General features: G+C 37.1%; 1 long non-coding RNA gene across 3 annotated transcripts in view; it reads left to right on the top strand.

The window, feature by feature from the left end:
• Window positions 1-12,277, top strand: part of LOC106145272 (uncharacterized) — a 94,038-nt gene that overhangs the window by 29,777 nt on the left and 51,984 nt on the right. The gene's annotated exons all lie outside the window — the stretch shown is intronic.

Below are 12,277 nucleotides of genomic sequence, written 5' to 3'. Positions count from 1 at the left end.
AAATTGGAAAAATCATAGTATAATAAAAAAAAAAAACATGAGAAGAGATGACCAAATAGAGTTCACAGAAAGACTTATAGAGATGTCTGATGCACTTCTGCAGACAGTTTAATCCACAGTTTGTGTTAGTCACTATCTGCAAGTGGAGACTGCAGTTCACTTGACCAGATGGTAGAATTTTTATTCATTTGTGGCCACTTTCATTTCTTTCTGCTAGAAATTTCATCTATTTTCTTTCCTGTTATAGAGTAAAATGGAACCTTGCTAGCAGAACATACCCAGCTACCCAACTCTGATGCAATAGTCTGCATTTCTCAGCTTCTACCACCTTCCTTTATGAGAGTTATGTTTCATTGCATTTTGAAAACAAAGGACCCTAGGTGATGATCAGAAAAGATCCTAACATTGTAAGAGGCAGCTTTCTACTGAACTTGCAATTCATCTCCAATAATCTGCAAGGTAACTCAAACAAAACACTTGGCTGCCATCTGGCAAGAACATGGTAGGCATTTCTTTCTTTTTCCCTTTCCATCTGACTATATGGCCTTTTATCACTCATAGAATATATATATGTGTAACAGGATCAAGATACCCTGCTAGGGGGAATTATGTCAGATTTTGAGCCTAGGTTCCCAATTTATGTTAAAGGGCACCCCTTCAATATCATCTTAGATGGGTTGCCTGAGGGAAAAGAAGTATTCCTTAAGGAGGGGCTGATTGTGGCACCTTTTGTATGTAACCTGCAGCCATTAGGAGTTCATCCATCTGTCAGGCCTGTGGAAAGAAGGAGTCTGACTTAAGGTACCAATTCTGATGATGAAGTGTGACTTACAACAGATGTTTGAATTGCCAAGTCTTGTGGGAGGCGTAACATGTACGAGGGCAGTGTGGGTGCCCAGTGAGAATGGGATTTTGTTTCTGAAGCCTTTTCCACTGTCTCTTGTTGCAGTGCTTTGAACATCACAGGTTTTACTCTTTTAAGGGAATTTAAAGATGTGTGGATTTTTCTTCAGTATTGAATACTCTTACAATAGCTCATTTACAAAAGAGAAGTTCTCTTGTGGATTTTGTTCTTTTTTTTTTTTTTTTTTTTTTTAGACAGCTCAGCAGCGGCAGCATCAATTTATTTTGATGCTGTTTCCGGGCTACTCCCTCTTTAGAGATTCATTTTTAGGTGTCATGCTTGCTCTCTCTTTCCCTCTCCAGGGTGTGAGGGAGGCTTTGCAATATGTTCCTGTGAGACTTCTCACACGTGATAAATGAGATTTTTCATTTTCTCATTCACACAGTAACTGCCTAGAAAGCCAAGAATTGGAGTGAGGGGGCGGAGTTGAAGGTGACAGATTGATGAAGATAAGGAGAAATGAATTTGGAAGAGGAAGGAGGAGCAAACCGATGAAGAGTTGTAAAAACCAGAAAAGCAATTCTAAATTGGATTTAGAAATGGCAGACTGACAAGGTGAAATTTTCTGTAGGGAGAAAGTTGCTAGGCGGCTACATCTGAAACAGCCTAAAAATGTTGAAAAGTGGGATTTCAGAAAAGCTAGAGCAGTGTGATCATTCCACAAAATTCAGGAAAGGTACCTGCAGAGACAAGCCCAGGGCGGTGTTCTCTGGGGGCATTGGCTGTGCTGTGACTTGGGGAAAACAACAGTCTGTTTGTTACAGAGAATTAGTTATACATTAACTATGTGAGTCAGAGTTAAAGTCATTGAGAACTCACCACAAGAGGACTTTTATCTGAGATCTCAAGACCCCTCACTGTTGGCATGCTCAGGTCTTACTTTTAGTTCTATGGCGTGAGTTAACTGCCTTGCTCTCTGCTGGCTCCCAAGAATTGCTTAGAAAGAAATTATCTGAATGATCCACCCCCTTCAAATCTCCCTACCTTACATTGCACCCTCCTCTTCCTTAACCTAGCCATTGACTAGGAAAAGCCATTGGAAATCAGCATGGGGGCCTGATGGAGATCACAGGTGTTAGGCTCACTGGCTTTCTGGGTTTCCCTCATGATTTTCCCATTGTGTCCAGCATGAAGCTATGTCCACCTGCTCCTCCATCCCCAGTCCTATGGTTCTCTGGAAAGTTTGCCTTTGAATCTTATGGTGTCCAGAGAAAACCTCATCTTATCACCTGGCTCCAAGCTTTCTAGCAAGAACTAAATGAAATCATACAGACAAAAGTGCAAGTTTCACTCCACATGTCCTTTCTTGATTTTCTCTCTCATGTGTGTAAATATAACTGCATGAACATGTAAGTCTGAGTAAGCATATTTGTTTTTTCGTTAGAAAAAAAAATTCTATGCCATCCTAAAATTTTGATAAAGTTTATATTCCAGTCAGTACTCTCATACATTTGTAAATGAGACTAGAGTCTTCAAGATACACAAAAGTTAAAAGCAACACTTATTGAACAGAACAGGAAACAAAGAAAGCGCTTTTATAATGAGCATCTTTTTTCATCAGCCTCAGCATTCTCAGGACAAATTGAATTCAGTAATCCCCACAAGGCCTGAAGATGAACTTATTTCTTAAGACAAAGATGAACTCAGTGTCAAGGTTGTGCAAGAATATTATTGCTATTCTTTTTATTATCATATATAGTACCTTTCCATTGAAAAGCCAGAGGCACTTTACAAAATCTGACAGTGATCCTCATAATGTCCCTCTGGGCTGAGAAGTCTTCATTGCAAACAATAAATAATAACTGCCCTTTATTTTGAAATGTTTCTTACGGAAGCTATTAACAATGAACTGGACAGTCATGATTCATGGATTTTAAAGGGAGTTGATTTCATGGGAGTTAGAGAAGATGGCACATTTCTGTGAGTTTCTACCTACTGGTGTTGCTTTGATTCAAGAAGCTAATACATCAGAGCAACTCCAGTGTACTTGAAAAATGACTCTCACAATGACTAATATTTACTTTTAAATTAAAAGAAGTATGGAAAATGTATATAGACATTATGTAAATATGAAACAATTATCAAATTTAATGACTCACTGCATATCTACAAACCAGACGATGAAGCTATCCACTGGTCCATCTTTCCACAAAGATCCCTTGATTTAGTTGCTAGTCAATGACACGACTTGGATGACCTACTGATGCTCCTGAACAAAGTGGCATCTTCTTTATGCCCTATGAAGAAAAGCCTTGAGCAATCATATTTGGTATCATGTGTCCCTACCTAGTCAGATAGGGATGGGCACCTGACACAAGGGCTGTCAATATATGAGCTGGTTAGTAACCCAAGTATGGAAGATGGTTTAAATCAATCAGATGGTCTCTCTTGGTCTTTTTAAGCATGATGTTCCAGGAGAATAAAAAAGTTAAGCATGGAGAGAGAACGGGAGTCGGGTAGAGATAGATTGGACCAGGTCATGAGTGAGTTATAGTCATGAGTGAGTTATATACATAAGCATATACCTATCATGGAGGAGAGAATAATAGAGTAAAAGATGAAAATGCCAGTTTACAGGCAAAAAAAAAGATACAGAAGGCATGTGGAGAAGAGCTGGTGCCCTGTAAACTGTGAAGCACTGCAGCAAAGACATACCACCACTGAGCTTTCCAGAGAAGTCTTGAGTGAGACCACTCTTTGGTTTACTCTTCCCCAGGCATGAGTCTTGATCCTACCCTGGCTCCTATTTCTGTATATTGTAGTTGTGACATTTCTTCTATCATCCTCGTATATTCACAATATACTGCCATGATTAAGTTTTGGATTTTAGTACCTGGAAACCAAAAGACCCAGAAGTGTCTTTACTAGCCTTAGACATGGAATATCAGATAAATTCATTGCTCAGTGTATGTTTTACTAGTTGTGAATGCAAGCTAGCAGTCATTTGCTTAAAAGCAAAACAATACATCCCCATCCACACACAAAAAAAATTCTTCCTAGGATATCTTCCAATAACCTTCAAGATCAGTGTTTGCTCTTGTAGATGCTTTGCTTTTTAACAGGCTAATTGCATCTTTTGGCTTCTGAGCAAGATTAGATGTTATCCTAATAAAAATCCCACAGTGATGGGAGTATTTGGGGAATCTTAGTGCATTCTCTTTCTAGCCAGTTGTTTTATCCTACCCAATTATGTTGCCATTCCCACTGGTATCACAACACTTACTCAAAAGACCTGACAATTTATGCTGCATTCTATTCTCCTTTCCAAACACTACTAGAAATTAGCTGTTTCCTTTAGCCCTCTAATATTCAAGGACCATGCGACCATTTTTCATTATCATTCTCTGGCTTTGATTAATCCTATTTTTTAAATTACTAAATATGCTTGTCACTATTGAAAAATGAAACTGAAAGGGCTCATATTAAAATGTTTTCCATTTTCATTGATGTTTACTCTCCCTGGAATTATTTATTCAACAATTAAAGAACTATTAGTAGATGGTAATTGCAGTGTATATAATGAAAAGGTCCATGACATCAAATAAGTACATTTTGCTGGTAGAATTTAATGTTCATTATTGATTGGTCCTTTTCCCATGGGTGGAGAAGAGATAAGGGGGTACTTATTACCTCCCACTTAAATTAATTACTGGACTTATTCAAGAAATTCTAGTGGTCATGAGTTTATGTTATGGAAGAGTGATGTTTTAGTGTATGGTTAGTGCAAAAGGTACCAGTACAGACACAGAACACTGAAATTGAATGCTTTAAGGTTTGTGAATAGTCACTGCCTGACCCGAGTTAGAGATTAGCACTCCTGAATCTCAAGGAGCTGAAATTATTTACATTTTTTTGAAGAAGGAAATGGTTTGAAAAATCAATGATTTCTGCTTTTTCTCTACCAATAACTCTTTAAAAATTATTTTCCCCATGTTTTTCTTATTTTAACAGTACTTTATGTTTGAAATATATCTTTCAAATAAAGTTATACATCTACTTATTGAAGGCATTCTGTTAATTCAATATATATTTAACAGCCAATATGAGCTCCTGATTTGCATGAGGGAAGAGTTTTTAGAATTTCAGCTGAGATCAAAGAAATTTATTAATTAGTTGTGCTCACTTTTCTCTTAGGGTTTTCAAGATATCAAAAATAGCTCAGAAATTCCATAAATGCATTCTGACATTTCTAGGGGACAATAGAGTGGGAACTACTGTAGTCACCATCTCTGTGGACTTTTGAATTTTGGGGGGCAATCTTGATATCAATAATGCTCATTTTCACTGCCAAGACTGATTGAGGGTTTTGATAGTGTGATTGTTATATCTGCAGCTAACAGATCTTCCTGTCCTTCTTCATTGCTGACACAACCTGGATTTGGTCACTTCTTGTCAAGGGGGCATCTATTGACAGTAAAGGGTAGACTGACCCCTTACTGGCAGCAAGAGAAGACTTGGGATTGGCTTGTGCCCCTCCCCTTGTCTTTTATTGATTTAGTGTGTATGTTACCCATTTCTAGCAATGAGAAATGAAGGGAAATCAGCTAACTTAACTCAATCATGTTAAGTAACAAAAATCTGACCAATGAGAAGCCTGACAGGGGAGACCTATAGAATACTTTCTCTGTTCTTAACAAATAGAGGGAAACAGCAGTGCTTTACCTTCCCTTTGTCTTGCCTGTGGAGGTGCTGTGTAATGATGTACCTGGAGCTACTGCAGTCATTTTGTGACCATTGAGGAACTGCTGCCATTGACAACTGGCAGGCTGAAAAAAATGCCAAGAATCTTAACCTTGATGATTTGTTAAGTGACTATATTAACTAATCCTGGAACTTCTCTAACTAAATTTCTTTTGTCCACATGTGACTTAAGTTATTTTTAGCTAGTTTTTTTTCCTTGATATTTCTGATTCTTGTAGCTAAAAGTAATTCAAATGGTATGGCATAAGCAATTAAGATTTTGGAAATATTAGCAATAAAAAATGCACTCATGAAATCTCAGAGTTAGGAGAGAGCATAGGGTCATCTAGTCTAACCAACCTGATTATGCTATGCAAATTGAAAATTTGATGGACAACCTATAATCACTCTTGGAAGATATCATGACAGGCCTAATTTCAGATATCCTGAAATTCTGTCAGAATGACCAAATAAATGGTATATTATATATAAGGCATCGTGTTATTGACTGAATTGTGTCCCTCTGAGTTCATATGCTGAATTTCTAACCCTTAATATGATAGGGCTTTTATGTAGATAGGAGATAGTTTGGTATTTGAATAATTTGGATGTAGGGCTTTTAAGGAGGTAATTAAGGTTAAATGAGGCCGTAAGGATGAGATATTAAGTCAATAGAACTGGTGTCCTTATAAAAAGAGAATAGAGACCCTAGGGTTTCCTGCATGCACAGAAAAGGCCAGGTGGAGAGAACTAAGTAAAAAACCGTCTGTAAGATAGGGAGAGAGGCCTTACTAGAAAGCAAACCTTGGATTTTTAGTTGCCAGAAATGTAATCAAATAAATTCCTGTTATTTAAGCCAGGGAGTCCATGATATTTTGTTATGCAACCCAAGAAGACTAATATGAGATCTGAACAAAATTGCTTAAAAAATAAGCATTTTATCATATAACATTGAGAGAACATTTTAAGGGTTCATTAATTAATAGCTTGATAATGTAAACAAGGATCTAGCCCTTTTTTTTTTCCATTTTTCTGCTCCACTGTCCATAGCTGATTGACTTTTTAACCTTGGATTTTTCCGTGCATGGAAGAAAGCTATACCAGTTTCAAGCATTACTTTGACACATGACTGCATTAAGCCAAATAAACAGCTTCTCATGTGTAGGAATGAAAAAAAAAAAAAACCTCAGAAGTCCCCCACCCCCAATAGGCCTCCTCACATGTTTTATTACCAAAATTGTGTCACATGATTTTGCCTCAGCATTCCTATGGGGGAATGGGATTATTGGTGATTAGATCAGATCAATTGTGATCCTCCACCTGGGGATGAAGCAGGTCTCAACATCCACTGAAGCAAGTAACCCCCTGAAATTTATCAGTCAGCAATCACAGGATAGGGAGAGGGGATGCAGTCTTGAACAGACAACCAGTGAACTTCTTCTCTGAGTGTTCTATGTCCTGCTTTGATGTGATTTACTGACCTGTTTTGTCTTCCGATCTGAAAAAGTATATGGCCAGGAATGGAGGATGGAGAGTAACATCCCTTAAGATTACCCAGACCAAAGGCCAAATGTTTTCTCTGATAAGTGGATGCTGATCCATAATGGGGGTTGGGGGGCATGGGAATAATTGAGGAACTTTGGATAAGGCAAAGGGAAGTGTGGGGAGGGGATGAGGCAGGGGGTAAGAAAGGTGGTAGAATGAGACCGACACCATTACCCGAGGCATATGTATGATTGTAAATTGGATGTTGTGACTCTACAACATGTACAACCAGAGAAATAAAAAGTCATGGTCTGTATACAAAGAATCAAAATTCATTCCACTGTCATGTATAACTAGTTAAAATGAATTAAAAAAATTAAAAGTAAAATGGTTACCCAGATTTCTTTGACCTTATTCCACATTTATTAAGCAGTTTTCTTTTGATTTAGTAGGCTACCTAACTACCTTGATATCTGATAGAAAGTGCCCTGTAGAGCCCATTGGCATAATTAGTACATTAGAGAGGTGTATCACATGTTATAAATTAATAACTTCATGTCCTGACCTCTCATAGCAGTCTCGTGAGTGTAATTAGAGTAAATAATTTGTTCATCACTCACTCAGCATTTTCTTTGTGCTGGGCACTGTGATAGGTGCTAGAAGTACCAGAGTGAATAGCCTATGTTTCAGCTCCAAGGACTTCTCTCTGTTAGGAGCTTATGGTCCCCAAATGCAGCTGTTATAGGCACCAGTAAGGGAGCGTGTCTGAGCGTGTGTTTTCCATGTTTCACAACTGTGTTTCCTGCTATCAGGAGTGACCTTGTTCCCTAGAATTCTCACCCTCATGTACTATACTCCAGCCACTCTCCTGCATGAAGTCTTAAAGCAATATCTTAATTTAATTTGCTCTTCTGCTCAAGATTTTCATGGAACCAGATGGAATGGTGGATGATTAAGCTGAAGAAAGAAATGTTTGCTTCTTGGTTTGTCTGTCTGTCTGTCTGTCTCTCTCTTTGAAATTAATTGCTTCTTAGTCTTATCATGTATTTGAAAGAACAATTGTACTGTTATCCCTATTGTTCACATACATGGACCTTCAGTTTAATCTTACAGCCCTTGAATCTGAATTCATGAATATTCACATTATATTTATGCATCTCCTATGGGAGATGTAAAATATAATGTAAAATCCTTTCCTGTATGCGTGGACAAACAGGTTTGTGCTGTCCTTCTGAATAAGGAAACCAATAGCATCTAAATATCCTTTCATTGTGATTTTAATAAATATCAATTTATTCAAGTTTCTCTTTCATAACTTCTCCAGCTATTTCACCTCAAAATACAGCCGCCATGCTTCTCCAGCATCTGCTGCTTCATCCTGCCAAGGTTTAAGGATTCAGGATATCATTTTAAGGCAGACCATTTATAGTTTTGCTTCATGGACATAATTTTAACCTTTTCAAAAGCAACAGGGCTTGTTTCGGGGGAAGGGTGAAGTACATTATAGACAATAGCCTTCCTCATAGTCTGAACTGAACTACAGTTTGGGTCAGACAGTTTTCTAATTGGTTTGGATTTTCAGTCCATTAAAGGAGAGCTCTGATTACAATTGATAGCAGGTCACTAGGCAAAAAATCTGCTCTATCTGCACAATGAATGTGGTTACTTTTCATTTGACTGTGTTTGCTGGAAGACTGCTGGGAGCAGAAGCAGCCCCAAGGGTGCCCCATTTGCCAGCCACAGCAGCACTTTGAACACCACAGAGACCCAAGGGAGGCCTCTTGTGTGCACTGGCTTGTGTTCTATTTTATCACATCCGACGTCAGCTGCAGGTCCACAAACAACAGGGTGGTCACTGCAGTAAGAGAGCAGCAGTTACAGTCTCCAGATCCTGAAGGAAATCTCTAGGAAACACCTCATCCTTATGGGAAAAGCCCCTATCTTTCAACCTTAATAGGAAGCTGAAGAATAAGGGGGTAATCTGTAATCCAGGAACACTGTAGTGCCTGTGGGAAGCATGTGTGATGTACATCTTATTTGTTATCTGAATTAGTCTTAAATGACCAAAGGAAAAAAAATGGGAGGAGAAGAATAACTAGGGGTTTTAAATCTATAATCTTGTGAGCCTGGGATGGCACTCTGAAATATTTATACTTTACATCAGTATCACTAAAAAATTTATACTCAAAAGTCGCTTCCAGCCATGGACAGCATCACCCACAGGTAAAATAAACTTTCTTTGCCCTATAGACCTTTACTAAAGGAATTTATGAAATAAAAGATCAGTCTTTTTTTAAGATGCAAATTTACCTGTAGTTTAAGATTTCAAAGTATATCAGAGAACTGTATCTATGTGGGTGTGTCCCTGTGTCTTCTATTCTATTGGCCTTCATACCTGTTTTGATGCCAATACAGTGCTGTTTTTCTTCCTATATCTCTGTAGAATAGTTTGAGAACTGATATTGTGATGCTTCCAGCATTGCTCTTCTTGGTCAGTATTGCTTTGGCTATTTTGGGTCTCCTAATCTTCCAAATGAATGTAAAGCTGTTTTTCTTTTCTAGTTCTCTGATGAATGTCATTGGTATTTTGTTGGAAATTGCATTTAATTTGTATTTTGGTAGTATGGCCATTTCAATTATATGAATTCTACATCATAGAATTGATTAGGGTTTCAAGGACTATGTTGAATAGAAGTGGTGAAGAGAGGACATTCTTGCCTTGTTCCTGTTTTTAGAGGAAATGCTTTAAGTTTTTCTCCATTCACTAGGATGTTGGCCTTGGATTTCTCTTATAGAGACTTTACAATGTTGAGAGAAGTTCCTTCTATCTAGTTTCTCCAGTGTTTTAAACATGAATGGATGGTGGACTTTATTAAGTTCCCTTTCTGCATCTGTTTTGAAATAATCATGTGATTTTTGTTCTTGCTAGGCAATAACCAAACAGACTCCATTTTACCCTGAGACTCCACATCATGTAAGAAGTGCTTCCCTGTGGGAAAGCCCCACCTCTGTACCCATTAATAGTTCCCTAGCAATTCTTGTACAATGTAAAATTGTTCTCTTTGCTTTCCATATTTCTTGGGCAATGTACCTTGTCAGAAAGAATATTGAGCAGAGTATTTTTATATCATGTTATTTGCTGAATTTAGTCATTCTACAATGTATATATACTTCAAGATATCATGATATTTATCAAAAATGCATATAATTTTACTTATAGATTTAAAAACTAAAATTATTTAAAAATATATAAAAGGCGTGGCTTTCCCTAACTAAATCTTAAGTTCCTCACTCAATCTGAGCTCCTAAGGGTGGGATCATGTCCCAGTCATGTTGGCTTCCCTGATGCCAAACCCAACGTCAATCGACAGCCAGAAAGCAACAAAAAACTAATGAGGAAAGGAAGGTTGAGAATGTAAGAAAGAAGGAAAGAAAAAAGAAGAGAAAAGAAAGGAAGGGAAACTTCTGTCTGTTACACAGAATAAATGCAACAGAAGGAAACAGTTTAAACAAGAGTGAGAGATGCTGGCAGAGTGGTCTTTTAAATGTTGGAGTTGCTCTTTCTTCCTCTAATATGTTCCTTTCTTCTTTGGAGTGTTTTTCTCATCTGTTAACACATTTTAGGAGCTCCCATCTGAATTTCATACTGTCATAGAATAATTTTTACTAGAGTCAAAGAGAGCAGCATGGATGGATCGTCAAGAAGTCTCGCCTGGGTTCTCCTCTCATGCCTGAGCCCATCACTCCATCCCAATGGCACTTGGGGAAAAGGGCAAGCATCTATTTGTGCTATAATTTCCCAGGGATTGTTCTCAGGAGGCACATGGAAGTTGGATAAATATTTGTAAAGAAATTAAAGCTTTCTAGGTGAAAAAAAAAAAGTCAACCAAGCACAAAATCTTATTAGAGTCGATACACTTAATGCACATTACTGAAAATGGGGTCTTTTGTGTGCACTGCAAATGATTTTTGTCCTAATAACATTTTCATGATGCTAATTTAAAAAATTTTCTTAGTGCCTCAATTAAAAGTAAATGTATTTCTTTGACTTTTACATTTTAAAAGAAGCCTAATTTTAAGAATATAATTGGTGATTAATTACACTGCCCTTTTTCACTAGACCTGATAATGAAACACTGTACTTTTTTCTATACTTACAAAAATGATTAGAGTACTCAATTTTAGAATATCTTTTCCTAGACATTATTATATTTTTTTAAAAATGTGTTTCATTGCTAGGTATGCCTTACACTTATAGTATAAAAATTGGCATGCATTTTTTTTAAATGGATTTTCTCTAAGAATTGACACTTCTTTGTATGGCTTTAGGACAAAATTATTCATTTTTTAAGTACATATATATTTTCATATATAAGGATTGAAAACAAGAAGGTGTGGTTTCCAAATTCTAAATGCCTCCATCTTCCTCACACCATTGCCTTCCCAGCTTTCCTCTTTTGGTGAAGGGCATCACCAGCCTCTCAGAGCACACATGGAAACCCGGGAACTACCAGGGCCTTTTCTTCCATATTACTCATCCACGCATCAGTTATCAGGTCCTGTGAATTCTTTCTTCTTGTCATCTCTTCTGTGCATCCGTTCTTCTCATCTTCAGTACTTTGACAGACATAGTTCAGACTCTTACTAACACTTATTTGGTCAAGTGGTAATTTCTTTTTTATGGCACCTCCCCTTTAGCAAACCGATGAGCTCTAGTTCCTTAATATATTGTTTTTACATTCAATGATTAAATAATGTATTATTTGCCTAACATTTTATACATTATACATTTTCAGAAGTTGAGATGAAGATGAACAAACCAATATTTTTTAAAAAATTGTTTTTACTAATAGTACAAATATAATTTTCTCACAAATTATAGAAATTGATCAATATATGGAATACTTTAGTAGTAAGGATGTTTTTTTTTAGGAAGGTAAAAAAACATTTAATTTTTTACTTTATTTTTATGTTTATTTTTGGTACTGGGGAATGAACCCACAGGCATTTAACCACTGAGCCACATGCCCAGACTTTTTAAAAAAAAATTTAGTTTTGAGACAGGGTCTCACTAAATTGCTTAGGTCCTTGCTAAATTGCAGAAGCTGACTTTGAATTTGCAATTCTCCTTCCTCAGTCTCTTGAGTTGTTGGGATTAGAGGTGTGAGTCACTGCACCTGGCTATTTTTGAAATTTTCATTTTTTAAA

This window comes from Ictidomys tridecemlineatus, chromosome 8 (assembly GCF_052094955.1).
Source record: "Ictidomys tridecemlineatus isolate mIctTri1 chromosome 8, mIctTri1.hap1, whole genome shotgun sequence".
Classification (NCBI taxonomy): domain Eukaryota; kingdom Metazoa; phylum Chordata; class Mammalia; order Rodentia; family Sciuridae; genus Ictidomys; species Ictidomys tridecemlineatus.
Note: the sequence above shows the minus strand (reverse complement) of the source record. Positions and strands in the feature narration are given on the sequence as shown.